This window comes from Aotus nancymaae, unplaced genomic scaffold (assembly GCF_030222135.1).
Source record: "Aotus nancymaae isolate 86718 unplaced genomic scaffold, 86718_ANA_hifiasm-v0.15.2.pri h1tg000072l, whole genome shotgun sequence".
Lineage (NCBI taxonomy): Eukaryota > Metazoa > Chordata > Mammalia > Primates > Aotidae > Aotus > Aotus nancymaae.
This window is the reverse complement of record NW_026988487.1, coordinates 5,014,833-5,034,819: the sequence shown is the minus strand read 5'-3', so window position 1 is coordinate 5,034,819 and position 19,987 is coordinate 5,014,833. Positions and strand designations below refer to the sequence as shown.

The following is a 19,987-nucleotide window of genomic DNA, read 5'->3' as shown; positions in this document are numbered from 1 at the left end:
TATAATTTTTTTGTACATCCACAGAGTTGTGCAACCACCACCATGATCAATTTTCAAACATTTTTATCGCTCCATTAAGAAATGCATTAGAAGTCACCCCCATTTCCCTCTGACCCACCCAGACTTAGACAACCACTAATCGACTTTCTAGCTCTACAGATTGCCTATTCTAGACATTTCATATAGATGGAGTCATAGCATGCATAGCCCTTTGTGTCTGTTTTCCTTCATTTAACATAATGTTTTCTAGGTTCATTCATGTACCATGTACCAGTACTTCATTCCTTTTTGTGTCCAAATAATATTTCATTATGTGGATCTACTACGTTTTATTTGCTAATCAGTTGATGAATATCCAGGTTTTTTTCTCCCTTTAGCTATTATGACTAATGATGTTATGAACATTTGTGTGGACATATATTTTTATTTCTCTTGGGCATATACCTAGGAGTCGAATTGTTGTATCAAATGGTAACTCTATGTTTAACTTTTTAAGGAAATTCCAAACTGCTTTCCAAAGTGGCTGCACCAACATATATTTCTCCAAGCAGTCTATGAGGCTTCCAGTTTTTGTGCATCCTCATCAACACTTGTAATTATCTGACTTTTTAAATTTTAACCATCCTAGTGGGAGTGAAATGGCCTTTCACTGTAGGTTTAACTTGCTTTACCCTGATCGTTATTGATGTGATCATTCTTTTTATATGCCTATGAGCCATTTGTGTATCTTCCTTGGATAATATACTCATTTTTTGCAACAAATTTTTCTTGAGTCTTTACCCTAGTCTAGTCATGTAAGAGACTTATTGCATTAATGGCCCTAATTATTTACTGTCTTTTATTTTCATACTGTTTGCCACATAATTTGGTAGCACTCTCTCCTTCTGACTCTGAACGTAGCCACGTGACTTGCGTGGCCAATAAAACGTTAGAAGATTGTACCCAAGGGAACCTGTTGGAGGATGAGATTCATGGTGGAGAGCCAAGTTGCCCCATCCTCCCAACTAAGACCATGCTAGATCAGCCAAGAGCCAGCAATTCCCCAGTTAGATGAGCAAACAGAGCAAGCTTAGCAGAGCTGCCTAGATGACTTGCAGATTACCACAGAAATATGAGCACATCCAGCTAAAATCACCAGAACCTCAAAGACTTATAAACTAAATAAATTGTTATCTGCCACTGAGGGTTTATGGTGGTTTATTTTGCAGCACTGTTAAGGAACTAAATAATGGATACAAGTCAGTGTCTTAAGCACTGAGGATAAAAAGATGAAAGAAGTGATTCATGCCTTCGAAGAACCATATTGAACTGGGGAAGGCAGGAAAGTACCAGCAAACGATACTCTGCTGTGCTGTGAAAGACATTTGTACACTCCTTTGACCAAGTAGCTATGACTGCCCATTTTTCATGAGAAAATGGGCTTTCATGAGACTGAAGGAAGCTCTCAGAGTTTGTGGAACAAAGCTTCCTAGCTACTCCCCCCTATCTCCCCACCTTGTGCATTTGACTGGCTCCCTTGATGTTCACTGCAATGTATCCTGTACCCACATCATGTTCTTCCTGGAGCCATTAAAAATGTTTGGTGATGCGCAGAGTTGGCATAAAATTTTAATTATGAATCTTGGTTGCCCAAATTAGTGTACTAGCATAACTTTAATTAAAAGTTACTGCTTTATATTCCTCTCAAGTCCTGCCCTGATAAAATGTTTTATTATCCTTCCAAGTCTATGTCTTAAGCCTTCTCTGGCTTCTCTTGCCTTCTCCTTGAGGCATTTTGGGTTGGCCATACTTGTGCTTCCCACTAGTGACAATGCAACTTCAAGCCAATTAAAAAAAAAAAAATTCTTAAGCTGCATTAGCTTTTATGATCATGTCTTCTATGCTGACATTTTATCGAACATTTCCACTATGGCCGGCACAGCTAGATGTACCAAAAAGTAGTAACTTAAGCTGCATCTCTCAAGTAAAATTATTTTTTATTCTTTTTTAAGTTCTAAACCATCTCCTTCAAAACAGTAGCCTCTTATTAGGGATATTGTAAGCCAGAAGTTTTAGCCATTTTAGGGATATAGATAAATGCCATGAGTATCTGTGAAAGCTATGAAATTTCTTGCCTAAAACAGACACAGATGCACATACACAATAGTATTTATACATTCTCAGAGGCTGATCTCTAAGGCTTTCGGGGCTTCCCTTAAACAACATAGAAGGAACCTGAACTTCCATAAGGAAGGAAGGTTACATATTTTTTATCAGTAAATGTGCTTGCCTGGCCAAATATGCATGTGTTGTATTATGAATATAGAGAAATAGGAAGGGAGCTGTGGCCATCATTAAGGAACAGGGCACGTGCATTGTGAGGAGCAAAACATAAGAAGTGAAGCCATTTATTTCTAGTCTCATAGTCCCATTTCTGTCAGGGCTTTGCTTAAAGCAAGTCACTTCCTCTCCCAAGGCCATTGTGTCCTCTTCAATAAAAATGGCAGTGATGGGTGGATACTTGAACTGTGATCAGTAGCCCCTACATGCTAGTCCATGGATGTGTGGGAGATTAGCTACACCCAAATGATTTGGAAATCTTGTCAAGTATAGATTTCTTTGTTTCTTTCTTTTTAAGAGAGTGAAGAGGTTTACCTCTTGATAATTCTGATTCAGTATGTCAGGGCTAGGGCCTGGGAGTCTGTGATTTCTAAAAGCCCCCCAGATGGTCAGTAGGTATAGTCAATTTTAAGAACCACTGGATTAAATGATTCTCAGGTCAGGTCACCTCATGAGTCAGTGACTCTGTCTGTGTGTGTCTGTGTGTGTGCACGCACGTGTGTGCATGCGCGCATGCACGCGTACATGCATGCTATGATTTAGAACAAGATAGGGTTTGAAGCTTGACCGTGGGAAGTCCACAGAAACAGCAGCACATTGCACCATGTGGACACCTCCATATCCTTTTTCATGCTGCTTTAATGCCCTCGGTGCCTGTTCCATGTCCAAGTTGGCTGTGTCATCCACCAACAGCTGGGGCTGCCCATGACAAGGCTGCCCGCCTCTCTGATGCTGGAGATGCACTCTGGAGCTGTGCAGAGGCTGTCTTGGTCCATCTTCCTTCGGTGGGCAGCTGTTCCGGCAGAAACAGCTGGCAGATGGTCTGTGGCTTAAAACCTAAGTGTGTATGAGATGCTTCTGGGAGTAAAAATAGGTCTTTAAAGATGGGAATAATGACTGGATCACTGTTAGGGAGGTCACCATCCTCATCTTTAATGACACCTTTTCTATAGTGTACAGAAAAAAAATGCCAATGTATCTAATGGCTGTGGGAACTGGCTTTGCTGTGACCTCCCCAGGCCTTGTGGGTTGCTTGTGTGAAAATAGAGGGCTCCTTGTATGGATGCAAGAGGACTTGGCAATGGAAAAGACCTCAGGGAGTTGGAGAGGAAGAGGATGCAATGACAGATGCTACATTAAAGTTAGGAGAATGGCCTCCCCCATTTGAAGAGTTCCAGGCACTCTAATTAGAGGTGGAGAAAAAGCCCAGAGCAATACAATTTTATGACTATTGTTGTGAACTTAGATTTAACCCCAAGCTAGAGTGCTCCAGGATTCATGAGTTTTACTCAAATTACCTAAAAAATATTAAGACTAGGGAATAATAGGTCAACTAATCTATTTCGTTGACTCAATCTCCTCTCTATCTCCCATACCCCATAGAATATAGATTTCTCTACACAGTGCTCTAGAATGGCCTCAGGATAGTGCAGACAGGACATTTGAACTTGCAGTCCCTGAGGGTGAGGGGAGCACACTGGTCCTCTTTGAAATCTGCACACTGCAGTAGAAATGGCACTGGGTCTATGGTAGTGCAGGTGATCTCAGTCAGGCTTTATCATTAACTTCCATGAGATCCCAGACAAGGTACTTTCCCTTTTCTGGGACTCAGTGGTCACCTTTAAAAAAAGAACAGGATTGGAACACAGACTCTGTACAATGCCTTCTATCGGTAACATCTAATTCCATGTTAGGGGTCCTAGGGTGGCCTTAGGAAAGAAGGTCAAGAACCAGGTCATCACAGAGATGTCAGCAAAAAGCACTGGATGAAAAACCAGCACCCCCAGGTTCTAGTCTCACTGCTGCTACTTACTAGAAACCTCTGTCCCATTCCAGACCGCAAGTCCCACTCTATAAAATAAAGCTTCTGATCAATAGCTCTGCTTTCTACAACTTTTTTATGCCATGATTTTCTTGTGCTTTGAATTCTTTCTCACTTCAATCTACCCGTAAAATCTATTTTTGGAAAGCAGGGAGATCTGCCACATTTGGAAGCATTAGCACGTGGACACTCACACCTGTTCCTTCCTACAACTGCCCAGGACACTGACGCCCTGTGACCACCACAAGTGAGGATGAGGGCCATGCAGAGGTCACCTTGTGCCTCCCTGGGGTGAGCCCTGAGCTCTGTCAGCACTGGACAGATCTGCGAGAGACTATTTTTAGTAAGGGCACTTGGGTCCTTTACCTCCTGGAGGAAGTGATGCCGAGAAACACAGACCTGCACCAAAGGCACCTTTGTTCTGTTAATATGAAACAAAACCTCAGTCACCCACAATTCTCATAGCCGCTGTATTTTGGTTCATTAAATCTTCTGGTTGACTATGTGGCAAATGCTTTTTCCTTTTCTCTGGCTAAAAAGCCCTTCCAAAACGTGTAACTCCATTGCTCTTCTTTAGTAATTGGAACACATTGGTGAGAATGGAATTGTGTTTAGATGGCTACAGCTTTCCTGGGGCCTCACTGCCATCATTTTGAATGTTGGTCCTCACTGTTTTATCTTATGGTGTGGATGGTGCCAGAGACAGCTTTGAGTATGGATCAAGCCCAGGAAAGTCCTCGGGAAGTGCATTTTTAGAAATGAGAAAGAAAATAAGCATTTACTAAGCAGGGGCTGAATGTCAGACTCGGGGCCTGTACATACTCTGCACGTATTTTATTCTGTCACCCACACAATGAAGCCTCACATTGGCCTTTTTCAGTAAATGAAACTGAGCCATGGAGAAGTTAAGACTTCTGGAAAATCTGGCCTGGAACCCAGGCTCTTTCTGATGCCATCCTGCATTCTTTGTGATTTCTTTCTCCCAAAGCAGAACTAGCAAAAACAGTTCTGATTAACTGAACATCCCAAATAATTCCCTCTAGTTAAATAAAATTTTACAATAAACCCTGTTTAAAGTGAGGATTTGGCATGTTTTAAAAAGCCTCAAGTATCTTGCCTTATAGACATGGAAATACCTTTGGTTAACCCGCGATTAATACATTTTGTGGGTTGTACTCCCTACTTTTTATTTCTCAACTTCTTCACTCCACTGTAGATTTCTTATATTTACCTTTGAAACTCTGACAATCTCTATTCCAGTGCTTTGCACAAAGGCCCTAAATAAATATTTGTTGAAAGAATAAGAAAATTGATGATGTTGCATGTTATATGTAGTGTATATAGAGATATATAATACATGATACTTATATGGTTTTATGTCTTTGGTGTTATTTAGTAAATACCACACGATTAAATTTTAAATAAAAATAGAACTCTAGTTGACTAGGAAGCGGAGTCTTACAGCCCAATATAGAGGAATTAAAATTAATACAATCTAGTGAGATGACACCTGCCAACCCAGGGGTAAAATGACATCGTCTCCACATCCACCTCTACCACAATTAGCTATATGACCTTGAACCAACCATGTAGCCTCTCCGACCTCAGTTTTCTGCTGATAGAATGAAGAAGGGGCCACTTCCAGCAGCTTTCTTTCCAGTTCTTACACCCCTCTCTAAACATGTGGGAGCGCAGGCAGCATAATGCCCTGTTAACAGGCTCATTTTTGTTAACAATGGAACCAGAAACTAAAAACACACCTTTCCCTCTTGTGATATTTAAGAAATTCAAGGTGACTGGTGTAATTAACTTCTCTCCATGGGCCTTTCAAGACCCAACAGAAACCCTCACAGGAAAGCAGTTGTTTTAATTTGCAGATATCTGTCCTGCCTAGTTCAATTCAGCCTTTTTCTGAACTACCTGGCATCTGTTGACTTTGCAGAGGTGGATCCCACAGTCACCGTTTGCTGTTTGATGCGTTGTGTACAAAGAGAAAAGGACTCTGAAAAGTAATTCCCTATCAGATTTCATTGGATGTCCAGAATCTGAGCATGCTCAGGCATGGAAGGCAGATGGAGGCACAGCAGGTGGATAAATGATAACCCCACACTGAATGAACAGTTGACAAAGAAAGGTCAGAAATGAAATGGTAAGGAAAGAAAGCACAAGGAACACCAAACATCTGTCTAAAAGACACAAGGGAAAAAGAAATTGTCTTTCCTCTACAGATACCATGTGGGTCTGTGTACTAATTTACCAATCAGCAGCTGTTCAGCGTTTCCACTGTCCATTGTGCAGGAGACAAGTTTATTACCAAACTACAGCAAATGTCTCTACACTCAACCTCTAACCAAACAAACCTTTTGTTTTAGCTTCCCATCTTTGCCAGCAGTTTTAACACAGGACAAAACCTGGTTTCTGTGGGGTATCTAGCCTCTCAGATTATAATGTAGTAAGTTTTTAGCAAATTAAAGATTGTCAAGGATTATTGTTCCTTTTTTTTTTTTTTGGAGACAGTCTCGCTCTGTCACCAGGCTGAAGTGCAGTGGTGCAATCTCAGCTCACTGCAACCTCCGACTCCCTGGTTCAAGGGATTCTTCTGCCTCAGCCTCCCGAGTAGCTGGGATTACAGGCACGTGCCACCATGCCCAGCTAATTTTTGTATTTTTAGTAGAGACGGGGTTTCACCATGTTGGCCAGGATGGTCTCGATCTCTTGACCTCGTGATCAGCCAGCCTCGGCCTCCTACAGTGCTGGGATTACAGGTGTGAGCCATTATGCCTGGCCCTGTTCCAGTCTTGATTCAGTTTGTTGCAGTCTTTCCTCCTTTTCAATCATGTGACTAACTGATAGGGCAAGCAACTAATCCTAAACCCACTCCCATCATATAAAACCGCAACCACGTGGTTTCATAACATCTTATTTTTTGTTTCCTTGATTTTTCCCCCCAAATGGCCATTGATAACAAAGGAAGTTGTCAGGAAATTCAGGCAGTGCCAGAAGTTCATAGCCCAGCATTCTCCCTATTCCCCTCTGCCCCAAGGTGATGTTAAACCATAAAGCAAAATTTCCCATTTCTGGAGCTCACATGCAAGGCATGCTGAGTCCTCTGCATTGGCCATAGAGACAGAAAAAAGATGGAACAGCAGAGACAGGAATCAAGTGACTGGCATAATCAGTTTTTCTCCATGGTCATCATGTTAAGTTAAATAAGCTAGGCACAGAAAGACAAATATGGTGGGTATTTACAGAACATTTCACCCAATAGCTGCAGAATACACATTTGCTTCCTCAGCACTTGACCATTTTCAATGATAGACCATATGTTAGGACACAAAACAAGTCTTAAAACATCCAAAAAATTTGAAATACTATCAAGCATCTTCTCTGATCATAATAGAATAAAACTAGAAATCAATAACGAGGAATTGCAGAAACTAAATAGATAAGTGGAAATTAAACAATATGCTTCTGAATGACCAGTGGGTCAGTAATGAAATTCAGAAGGAAATTAAAAATTCTTGAAACAAATGATAATGAAAACAACATAGCAAAAAGCAGCAAAAGCAGTAGTAACAGGGAAGTTTATAGCTCTAAGTGCCTACATCAAAAAAGAAAAAAAACTTCAAATAAACAGCCTAACTGTGTATCTTAAAGAACTAGAAAAGCAAGCACAAACCAAATCTAAAATTAGTAGAAGAAAAGAAATAATAAATAACAGAGCAGAAATAACAATATGAAATATCAATGAAACAAAAGGTTGGATTTTTGAAAAGTTAAACAAAATAGAAAAACCTCTATGCGGACTAAGAAATAAAACAAAATCCAAATAAAATCAGATATGAAAAAGAGACATTAAAACTGATACCACTGAGGCCAGGTGGAGTGGCTTATGCCTGTAATCCCAGCACTTTGGAAGGCAGAGGCATATCACTTGCAGTCAGGAGTTTAAGACCAGTGTGGTCAACATGGTGAAACCCCATCTCTACTAAAAATACAAAAGGAAAAAAAGAAGTAGCCCAGCATAGTGGTGTTCATCTGTAGCCCCAGCTATTTGGGAGGCTGAGGCAGGAGAATCACTTGAGCCTGGGAGGCAGAGGTTGCAGTGAGCTGAGATTGTACCACTGCACTCCAGCCTGAGTGACAGAGTGAGACTCTGAAAAAAAGACAGATGAAAGAAAGGAAAGAAAGAAAAGAAAAGAAAATGAAAGAAAGAAAGAAGGAAAGAAAGGAAAGAAAGAAAGAATGAACCACGATACCACTGAAATTCAAAGGATTATCACTAGCTACTACGCGCAACTATGTGCCAATGAGTTGGAAAATCTAGAAGAAATGGAAAAATCCCTAAACACATACAACCTATCAATATTGAACCATGAAGAAATTCAAAAGCTGAACAGACTGTTAACAAGTAATGATATAAAAGCCGTAAATAAAAGTCTCCCAATAAAAGCCTGGAACCTGATTGACTTCACTGCTGAATTCTACCAAACATTTAAAGAAAACTACCAATCCTACTCAAACAAATCCAAAAAATGGAGAAGAAGGGAATATTTCCAAACTCATTCTATGAGGCCAGTATAACCCTAATACCAAAACCAGACAAAGACACATCAAAGAAAGACAACTACAGGCCAATATCCCTAATGAATATTGATGTAAAATTCCTCAACAAAATATTAGCAAACCAAATTCAACAGTATATTAGAAAGATCATACAACATGGCCAAGTGAGATTTATCCCTGGGAGGCAGGGATGGTTCAACATACCAAATCAATCAATATGATACATCATGTCAACAGAGTGAAGGACAAAAACTACATGATCATTTCCATTAATCCTAAAAAAAAAGCATTATATAAAATTCAACATTCCTTACTACAAAATTCATCAAAAAAACTAGGTATGGAAGGAACATACCTCACCACAATAAAAGCTATATATGACAGGCCCACATCTAGTATCATACTGAATGGGGAAAATCTGAAAGCCCTTCCTCTAAGAACTGAAACATGACAAGAATGCCCAATCTCCTGAATAACATACTTTGAATAACATATTACTCAACACATTACTGGAATTCCTAGCAAGAGCAATCAGACAAGACAAAGCTATAAAGGGCATTCAAATTGGAAAGGAAGAAGTCAAATTATCTTTGTTTACAGATAATACGATCTTTTGTTTGTTTGTGTTTGTTTGTTTTGAGACAGGATCTCGTTCTGACACCCAGGCTGCAGTGCAGTGGCACAATCACAGCTTATTAAAATCTCTGCCTCCTGGGCTCAAGTGATTCTTATGCCTCAGCCTCCTGAGTAGCTGGGATTACAGTCACATGTCACCACGCCTGGCTAATTTTTTTTTTATTTTTCATAGAGACAGGGTTTCACCACGTTGCCCAAGCTGATCTTGAACTCCTAAGCTCAAGTGATCTGCCTGCCTCAGCCTCCCAAAGTGCTAGGATTATAGGCATGAGCCACTGTGCCCCACCTGATCTTATATTTGGAAAAGCCTAAAGACCACACACACACACACACACATGCACACGCACACACACGCACACACACACACAGCTATTAGAACTCATAAACAAATTCAGTAAAGTAGAAGGATACAAAATCAACATAGAAAAATCAGTAGCATTTCTCTCTCTTTTTTTTTTTGATGAAACAGAGATAGAGTTTATAATTGCTAGATTACAGTATCAGTTAGATTTACATCTTTGCCAGGGCTGTGGCTCATAAGAACATTTTTGGGAAGGAGTGGAATCTAGATAACTGAGAAGAGGGTTTCCAAGAGAATCCTGGGCATTAAGAGACTCTGGTTCTCCAAACAGCTCCAAGCGCATCACACTACCCTTTCCTGAGGGGAGAAAACTGGCAATTCTCCCTCATTCTCAGTGGCAGAGACCACTGGTTTTCCCTTAATGCTTTCTCCCTTTCTTCTAGAAGAATAGAATTTATCAGCAGCATTTCTATATGCCAACAATGAACACTCTGAAAAAGAAATCAAAAAAGTAATCCCATTTACAACAGCCACAGATAAAATTAAATACCTAGGAATTAACTAAATAAGTGAAAGATTTCCATAATGAAAACAAGAAAACACTGATGAAAGAAATTGAAGAGGACACCAAAAAAGTGGAAAGTGGAAAGATATTCCGTGTACATGAATTGGAAGACTCAATATTGTTACAATGTCCATACTACCCAAGGCAATCTACAGATTCAATGCAATTCCTATTGAAATATCAATGGCATTCTTTACAGAAATAGAAAAAAAATTCTAAAATGTATATGGAACCACAAAAGACCCAAAATAGCCAAAGCTTTCCTGAGGAAAAAGGACAAAATTGGACAAATCACAAAAGCTGACATCAAATTATACTACGGAGCTCTAGTAACAAAAACAGCATGGTACTGGCATAAAGACAGACACATAGGCCAATTGAACAGAACAAAGAATGCGGAAACAAATCCACACACCTATGGTAAACTAATTTTTAATAATGGTGCCAAGAACATACAGTGGGGAAAAGACAGTCTCTTCAATAAACGATGCTGGGAAAACTGGATATCCATATGCAGAAGAATGAAACTAGACCCCTATCTTTTTCCTTATACAAAAATCAAATTAAAATGGATTAAATAATTAAATCTACAACCTCAAACTATAAAATCACTACATGAAAACATTGGGAAAACTCTCCAGGACATCAGTCTGGCAAAGATTTCTTGAGTCATACCCCATAAGCACAGGAAACTAAAGCAAAAATGAACAAATGGGATCACATCAAGTTAAAACTTTTCTGCACAGCAAAAGAAACAGTCATCCAAGTAAAGAGCCAACTGACAGAATGGGAGGAAAATACTTGCAAACCACCCATCTGACAAAGGATTAATAACCAAAATATATAAGGAGTTCAAATAATTATATAGGAAAAAATATAATCCTGCTTAAAAATGAGCAAAATATTTAATACACATTTCTCAAAAGAAGACATACAAATGGTAAATAGAAATACGAAGAGTTGCTCAATGTCATTGATCATCAGAGAAATGCAAATCAAAACTACAGTGAAACATCATCTCACCCCAGTTAAAATTGCTTATATCCAAAAGACAAGCAGTAACACATGCTTACGAAGATGTAGAGAAAAGGGGACCCTGGTACACTGTTGGTAGGAATGTAAATTAGTACAACCGCTATGGAGAACTGTTTGGAGGTTCCTCAAAAAACTCAAAATAGAGTTACCCTATGATCCAGAAATCCCACTGCTAGGTGTACACCCAAAATAAAGGAAATCAGTATATTGAAGAGATATCTGCACTCCCACGTTTATTACAGGTCTGTTCACAATAGCCAAGATTTGGAAGCAACCTAAGTGTCCATCAGCAGATGAATAAAGAAAATGTGGGCCAGGCACAGTGGTTCATGCCTCTAACCCCAACACTGGGAGGCCACGGTGGGTGGATCACGAGGTCAGGCATTCAAGACCAGCCTGGCCAAGATGGTGAAACCCCATCTCTCCTAAAAATACAAAAATTAGCTGAGCATGTTGGCAGGCACCTATAATCCCAGCTATTTGGGAGGCTGAGGCAGGCAATTGCTTGAACCCAGGAGGCAGAGGTTGCAGTAAGCTGAGATCGCACCACTGCACTCTAGCCTGGGCAACAAAGCAAAACGTGGTCTCAAAAAAAAAAAAAAAAATGTGGTACATACACACAATGGAGTACTATTCAGCCATTAAAAAGAATGAGATCCTGTCATTAGCAACAACACAGGTGGAACTGGAGATCATTATGTTAAGTGAAATAAGCCAGGTATAGAAAGACAAACTTTGCATGTTCTCACTTATTTGTGGGATCTAAAAATCGAAACAATTGATTCATGGAGATAGGGAGTAGACGGATCGTTATCAGAAGCTGGGAAGCATACTGGGGAGCTTTGGGCTGGTTGGGATGGTTAATGGATACAAAACAAATAGAATGAAAGAATAAGGCCTAATATTTGACAGCACAACAGGGTGACCATAGTCAACAATCATTGAATTATACATTTGTAAATAACTAATAGAGAATAATTGGATCGTTTGTTACATGAAGGACAAGTGCTTGAGGGGATGGATATTCCATTTTCCATGATGTGATTATTATGCATTGCATGCCTGTATCAGAGCATCTCATGTACCTCATAAATATATACACCTACTGTGTACCCACAAAACTTAAAAAATTATATTAAAAAAGACAAATATGGCATGTTCTCACTAATGTGTGGAAGCTAAAAAAAAGTTGTTCTCATGGAGGTAGAACATAGAATGGTAATTACCAGAGGCTGGGAAGGGGCGGGAGAAGAGTTAAACAGAGGTTGGTTATGTAAAAAAAATTCAGTCAGACAGAAGGAGTAAGTTCTAGTGTTCTATAGTAGGTTTTGATGAGAGCTGTTTTAAATTGACACATTTTAAATTAAACCTCCCTAATTTCCAAAACCAGGCATAACTGCCTCCCATGTTTCCCTCACACCTTCCAGAGGCTAAAGAGAATCACAGCACTGCAGGGTTCTCCTGGGCTCCAGGCACCAGCTGGATGGGGTGTTCCTTCCTGGCTGAGAAGGTAACATTACCACCACATACATGGGTTTGCCAGCTCCCTGGGGTCCAGCCAGCTCCTCTGAGAAGTCTTCCCAGAGTCTACACTGGGCACTTGACCTTGGGCACCTGAAGCTGTCTGATTTGCTTCCCTGTCTGAAGAATGGGAATAATAATATTTAACCCCTAGGCAAGTAGAGGTAAAGAAAGGGTTCCAGGTACCATTTACACAGTGCTGTCTGCTGAATGAAGCAGGTCCCTCCCTGCGCCATCCCTGCTGCACTCCACATCCCTGGCAGGCCTCTCCTCTCTCAAAGAGCCCAGTAGACAGATTCTAAAGATGGGGAGCAGTCCAGCTTTCCAGCCTTGCTCTGACACAGCTGTTTCTGGGAACTGCTGTGCTGTCCACTCAGGGCCCCCTCACACCTGCTTTGTCTGGGCCAGGATGAACTTCAGCACCCAACAGAGCCCACCCTATTCTGCCATTTGTATCTGAGAAAGTACTGCCTCAGGAAATTCTCATTTATCTGAATAAAGGGACCTACCTTTAAACCAACCAGACCTTCACCTCACCTTACTGCCTTTTCTTTTCGTCTCTCATTTTCTTTTCTCTATTTCTTTCTTTTCAGCTCCTTTTTTCCTTCTCCATTCTTCTTCTCCTTGCTTGCCTCAGTACAGGGAATGGAAAAAGCCTGGATTGGAGTTAGGTGGTCCTTACTGAGAATTCCAGCTCCAATATTAATCAGCTATAATGGGAAAGTGACTTGACCTTTCTGGGATTTGGTTTTTCTTTATGTGTATAATGTAGACAGTGGTAGCTAGTTTGTGTATTTGTTGTGAAGACTAAATGTGAAAATATCTGAGTTTTTATCTAGCCATTAATAAGTACCATTTAATTAATTTATTAATCAGAGTACCCAGTGTGTGTGAAGCACAGTTCTACATTTTGAGAATAGAGCAGTGAGCAAAATCAACACAGGCTTTCCTACCTCTCTAACGGGCCATTCAGTAAGTATTCATTTTCAATGTAGTTCCTGCTTTGGGGACATGGCCCTGCTTATCATTGTCTCTGAAATATGGGAAGGAAGGAAAAAAGTAGTTTCTCTTCAGCCAGTAAAACAACTCTGGGGAAGAGATGATTATTTAGACAGTAGTTAGTTGGGTGATTGTTGATAAAAAAAAAAAAAAAAGTCTATATTCCATATTATGACACTCAGGATTCATGGTTGCAAGCAACAGAAATCAGCTCTGGCTGTCTTAAGCAAAATGGAGATTTTTCTGGAAGGAGATTGGTGGGAAAGTAGAAGAGCAGACTTGGAGCAAGGGAGGCCAAGCATCAGGGATGACCACATTCTGGGCAGGAGGCTGTCAGTGACACTGACACATCACTGCTGCCATCTCTTCTCTACCACTGCTGGGTCAAGCTGACGTCCACCAAGCCACCATTTGCTATCACATACTCAAGATGTAACATCCCGCCTCCCAGCTGATCCAGGAATATTGGAAGGATCTAAGCCCCAGCTTTCTAGAGTGGGGGACAGGCATTGAGAACTGCTTTCCTGCAAAGGCCATACACACTGAAGGAGAGAGAGAGTCCCCCTTGGTAAAGGGGGTTGGATGCTGGACAATCAGAAAATGGACACGTTTCTATCATACTTTTCTTTCTGTTTTCCTGATTCCATGGAGAATGAAAGGATGAAAGCAGCAAGTTTGGCCTTTTCTTATCAGAAAGGAACAAACCAATGCTGGATACCATCTGCCATTGTTAAAAGGAAGATTCTAGTTCAGTGGGCCTTGGCTTCATTTTGATGGAGAAAATGTTTTCTCCATGAAGCTCCCTAGTATCAAGCCTGTTCTGCAAAGAGGCTGCACTGATGAGCTGGTTTGTCATCTGTGATTACAGCATCCAGGTGCCAGTGTGATGGATGGGAAGCCTAGATTTTCAGGCAGCTGTTAGAATGCTGCTTAGCATATAAACAGAGAAAAATATTTTCATTTTTCCCATATGTCAAAGGAGTGGTGATTCCCAAAGGCCAGAACAAGTTAGTAGTACATTCTTTGGAATAATAAGATGACCATGGGACAAAGGTCCTTTCAAATTAAATCTCTGAGTATTTAATAAATGTCTGCTTTTCCACATTAGGTTGGGTATGAGAGAAAGAAAATATTCAGCAAATAGTCTGCTCGGGGAAAGAGACTAACTTACATGGAATGAATTGGAGCAGTGGAAGACAGTGCACAAACTCAGGCTTGAGAGTCAGATAAGTCAAATTCCAGTCCTGCCACTTACTAGCTGTTAAGATTTGGAGCAAATCTTCTGAGCTCAGTTTCCTCATCTGCAAAATAGGAATAATAACAATACCTGTCTCGTTGTCATATAATGCCTACCTTATTATATAAGATATAAAATGGTATACACTTATTGTTAAGGATTATCATTGAAGTAAGTTTAGGTTTTATATGTAACCTAGGCCATATGTGTTAGAGATTCAAACTAATAGGGTAAGACCTATTGCAGCTTCTCAGGCAGTCAGCACTGAGAGGATAATGGGTATTATGGATGCAAGAATGAAATGTATATTTAAAGTCATGAGAGTGATTATAATAAATATTGATAATATTATGCCTCGTAGGCATAATAGAGATTATATTAGCTGAGATCGATAGATTAAAATTCCTAATGATGATATGGAGTAAGCTAATATTAATATTAATATAAGAATTCAAAAACTGTTACATGTCATGATCTAAGAGCAAAGTCTACATGGCATAGGGATAAAGGTGGGGCTTGAAGGGGAAAGGAGAAGGAAAGCGTCACATGCAGACAGAGAAACAGACACAAAGGCATCTTTATTAGCCATTCATTGAGTCCCATGGTGTTTTTGGTTCTGTGGATGACAAATGAATTGGTCCACTTTCAAGGAACTCAAAGTCCATTGGAGGAAATGAACAAATAGATTTTCATCATTATTAATGCAAGTGAGTTCAAATAAGAGTCCATTTGATCTGGAGCCTCAGTTGAAGACTTTCCCTCTGGACTCATGGCCAAATAGCATCTCTCATTATTTAACCTGCTGGAAAAAAACAAAGCACCTTGCTTCTAGAGCATATTTCTGAACTCATGACAATCTCACATTTCCATCTGCAAATGCATCCCATTTATGGAGAAAGTGCCCTTAATAGCAGTCAACATTTTATAACACCCACTAAATGGCAAGAACTGTGTTGGATTTATCTTAGATATTATAATAATGTCCGTAACAGTTCTTCTCAGGAATTACTTTTATTCCCACTTTACAGATGAGAAAAGTAAGGTTCAGAAAAGATAAATAACTTGTCCAAGCATGTCTTTACCATTTGAGTCCCTTCTTGATCTCATCTTTACCAGGCTGATCAGATTCATCTTTTGTCACACCTGCCCTCCCAGTTCTTCCTCCCCAAGCTCTACGCTCCAACCATTCTGAACTACTTATGATTTACACATATTTTGAAGCGAGTGTCAACAAACTGCAGCCCACTGGCCAAATCTGGCTCTCTGCCTGATTTTGTAAATAGTTTTCTCAGCCCACTGCCATGCCCATTTACTTACGTGTTGTCATGGTGGTTCTCCTGCTACAACAGAGTTGAAGCCATATGACCCACAAAGCCTAAGATCTTTGCTTCCTTGCTTGTCACGGAAAATGTTTGCTGACACTTGCTTTACAGTTCAAAACCTCCAGGCTCCTGCTCATGCTGGTCTTTCTGCCAGGAGTGTCGTTTCTTTCATCAAGATGTAAGAAGCTTTGACTTTTGACTCAATACCCTCTGAGAAGATGCCCCTAATTTTTCGAGGAGTTAGTCACTTTGTCTCTTGAGTTGCCACGGTTCCGTGTGTACTTGTATTCTTGCATTTGTCATGTTTCATTGCAGTTGTTCATTTGCATGTCCCTGTGAGCTTGCATCCTTACCCCTCATCATGCCACTCAATTCCTTGAACATATTGGGCTCTCACTTAATATGTTTGGAAAGAAAATGAAATCCTTGCTGATTTCCCTGCTTCTTAGCATACTGTAGTCATCTAATGAGGGGATCTCAGAAACAGTGTCTTGGCCAGAAAGAGGCACCGGAGGCTGGAAGACAAGACTCAGAAAATGTGGTGCCTCATCTTTAGGTCTCTCGCCTTGTCTCCCGAAAAGCACTGAGCAAGTCCCTTCACCTCGCTGAGCCTGCATGCCTTCATCTGCACCATGAAAGGGTTGAACTAGGTTATCGCAAATGTCCCTCCCTGCTCTGAAAATCCTGAGACTCTGATGCCTATGACTGAAGTTCAGCACTCTAAAATACAGTCAGGAAGACCGCTAAGTCACAAACTCTTTTATTGTCAAAGGAGGTTTTGCTAGAAAGAAGCCTGATAATGTTCTAGAAGTCCAGGTTGAGTGTCTGTGATTATACTCTAGAATCTATTTAAAGTTTTCTTCTATAAAAAAGTATTTATTGCCAAATCGTGGTTTTCCTTCCTGTTTTTATGTGTGCTAGAGTAGAGCGCTACTCACTCAGCATGCTCAGAGAGTGATGTAGCCTCTGGTTACTACATATGGCAAAGCCAAGCCAGAAAGGGGTTGGCCGATGTCACTGTGGTACCCACCATCATCCAACCACAGGCAGCACTTCCCAGCCCCAGTCAGCTCCAGCCTTCTCCTGAGGCGCATTCCCTAACTTGTCTGTGACAAGAGGCACACGAATTACTGTGCAAGGTGCAGATTTTCAGGTTCCTCCCCTAAATTTGCTTAATCTGAATCGCCTAGAGTGGGACCAAGGAAGCTGTGTGTTTCAAACACCCTCAGGGGTTCAACAGGCAAGCTTGGGAATGCCGCCATAGGAGTCTGACTCCAAATGCGAAGTTCTGCTGGCTCCTAAGCCATGGAGGTTCAGCATCACTGTTTGGTTGAAATGGCAAGTCCATCAGTCACCCGAACAAAGGGTAATTCCAGGAAAGCATTTGCTGGAGGAGATGCATTTTTCAAGACCTGCTGCAGCACCTTCAGATTAGGCTCTTTGCACACCTGCACATTTTCCCCCAATTTTCCAGCGTAACCCTCTGTGAATAATTGCGGTTTTGCTAATTGAATCTGAGAGCACCTGTTTCTTAATCAATATTAATGCATCACATGGACATGGAATTTGTAATGAATCATACTAGGGGGAAGAATGATGAAATTCAAAAAAGAAAAGTAAAGTATTCACTGTTTATCTGCAACCTGATAACTTGTGGCCAGAATTCCATCTGGGAAGGTGTAGGGCACAGCAGGGGTGCCAGGCAGGGAGCCTCGAGACACCCAGCCCCTCCACAGGGGTCTCACTCGAAGCACTTATCTTCCTCCCATTTTTGGAAAGGGAAAACAGTGCCTATAACCTACCAACTCCCAAACACCTGTTCCTTTGCACCCACAAGTCCCCTCCCTGGCTCTGAGGGCTTCAATATTATTATAGTTTTCTGTTTCTTCTCAATCCCCACACTCTGCACTTCCTGCCAAACTCTCTCTTGATCTTGCTCTAGATAAAGCGCTAATTCAGCTGGCTGATGGAGGTCAGGTCCTTCTAGGAGGTAGAAGCCGAAGTTCCCAGGTCCAACTCTGACCCAAGAACACGAGGCTCCAGTGTTTCTCTTTCCTCAGCAGTTTCAGCTAAGCAATTTATTTCTCCAGGAAATGCTTACCCCTCTCCTCCTCCCTGAGCAGCTGGAGCTAGAGGCCCCATTTCTGGGGTCCCCTCCCTTTGTTGTAACTTCTAGCATGCCTTCCTCTAATTGTCTCGGGAGCAGAAACTGCCCTGCTCACCTCTGAGTCCCATGCCTCGCACAAGGCCTGGGAAAATGTAGGCACTTTACCACTTTGAGTTGAACAAATGATTGACGCTGAATTATTTCCTCCGTGTAAAGGTGTCATATGTGATTTTACAGCCATCAGGACTATTACTATGTGGTCAAGGTGTGTTTTCTGCAATCCCCTCTAAGTTGATGGAACAAAACCTACTAGTAAAGTGTGAAATCCTATAAGACTTCATCATCTGGATCACCTATTTGGTGGCCTTATCTGTAGAAAGCTATCTGAAGAGTACTCATACAGCAATCCATGCCCCTGAAGAAGCGTAGAGGCAAGGCCAGCTGGCCACGCTTGACTTCCACAGAATGCCGGGTCTGAAGGGCTGTGAGCCGTGCCTGCGGTGCTTCTCCAGTCCATCACTTGAGTCTGGGGAGAGCTTCCCATGTACCCAGTAGTGGCCTTGTCCCATGAAACAGGACATTCAGAGTTGATGGGTCCCAAAAGACTAGCCAAGGTAAACAAACGCCCAGAAAAAGGCGGCATAAATCTGAAGCCTGCTGTTATTTAGAATGAGAGTGCACTTTCTTAAGACTATCTCCTTTACCCAACACAGCTCTCTTTACCATCGTTTGTCAACAAAAGGTGGTTGGACTCAGAGAGCAAAGGGGAACATACATTCCTAAAGGATCTTTTCTGTCTAAACTGAGGGGAGCACTGTGAGCCAATCCTGTCTCACAACACATGAGGCTCCATCAATAACCACATCATATATATCTTTATGTAATATATATGGACAGCGAGAGACAGTTTTGCTCTGCCACCCAGCCTAGAGTGCAGTGGCACAATTATGGCTCACTGAAGCCTCAACCTCCCATCCTCAAGCAATCCTCCCACCTCAGCCTCCAGAGTAGCAGGGACCACAGGTGCATGCCACCACACCTGGCTAAATATTTTTATGTTTTGTAAAGATAGGGTCTTGCCATGCTGCCCAAGCTGGCCTTGAGCTCCTGGGTACAAGCAGTCCACCCAAAGTGCTGGGATCACAGGCGTGAGCCTCTGCGCCTGGACTATAAATATTAATATCTGCAAATTGGCCATTATCTTGTGCTCAGCCTAGGAGCTATTCTATAAAATTTAAGATGACTTTGCACATATCTGATTATTTTCTTTAGAGTTATCCCTCAGTATACACAAGGGATTGGTTCCAGGACCTCTAAGTCTACCCAAATCCGCTCATACTCAAGTCCTATATGGGTTCAGCAGAACTCACGTACAGAACAAAGATCAGCCCTCCATATGTGTGGGTTTTATATCCCTCAAACGTTGCATTTTTGATCCACATTTGGTTAAAGAAAATCTGTGTAGAAGTGAACATGCACTTCAAACCCATGCCATTCATGGGTCCACTGTAGATGTTATTTTGATTAGTCAAGCTCTAAACTGTCCTGAAATCTTTC

General features: G+C 41.2%; 1 protein-coding gene across 1 annotated transcript in view; it reads left to right on the top strand.

Moving 5' to 3' along the window:
- The window catches only part of CA10 (carbonic anhydrase 10), a 539,027-nt gene that overhangs the window by 372,977 nt on the left and 146,063 nt on the right, over window positions 1-19,987 (top strand). The window lies entirely within an intron of this gene.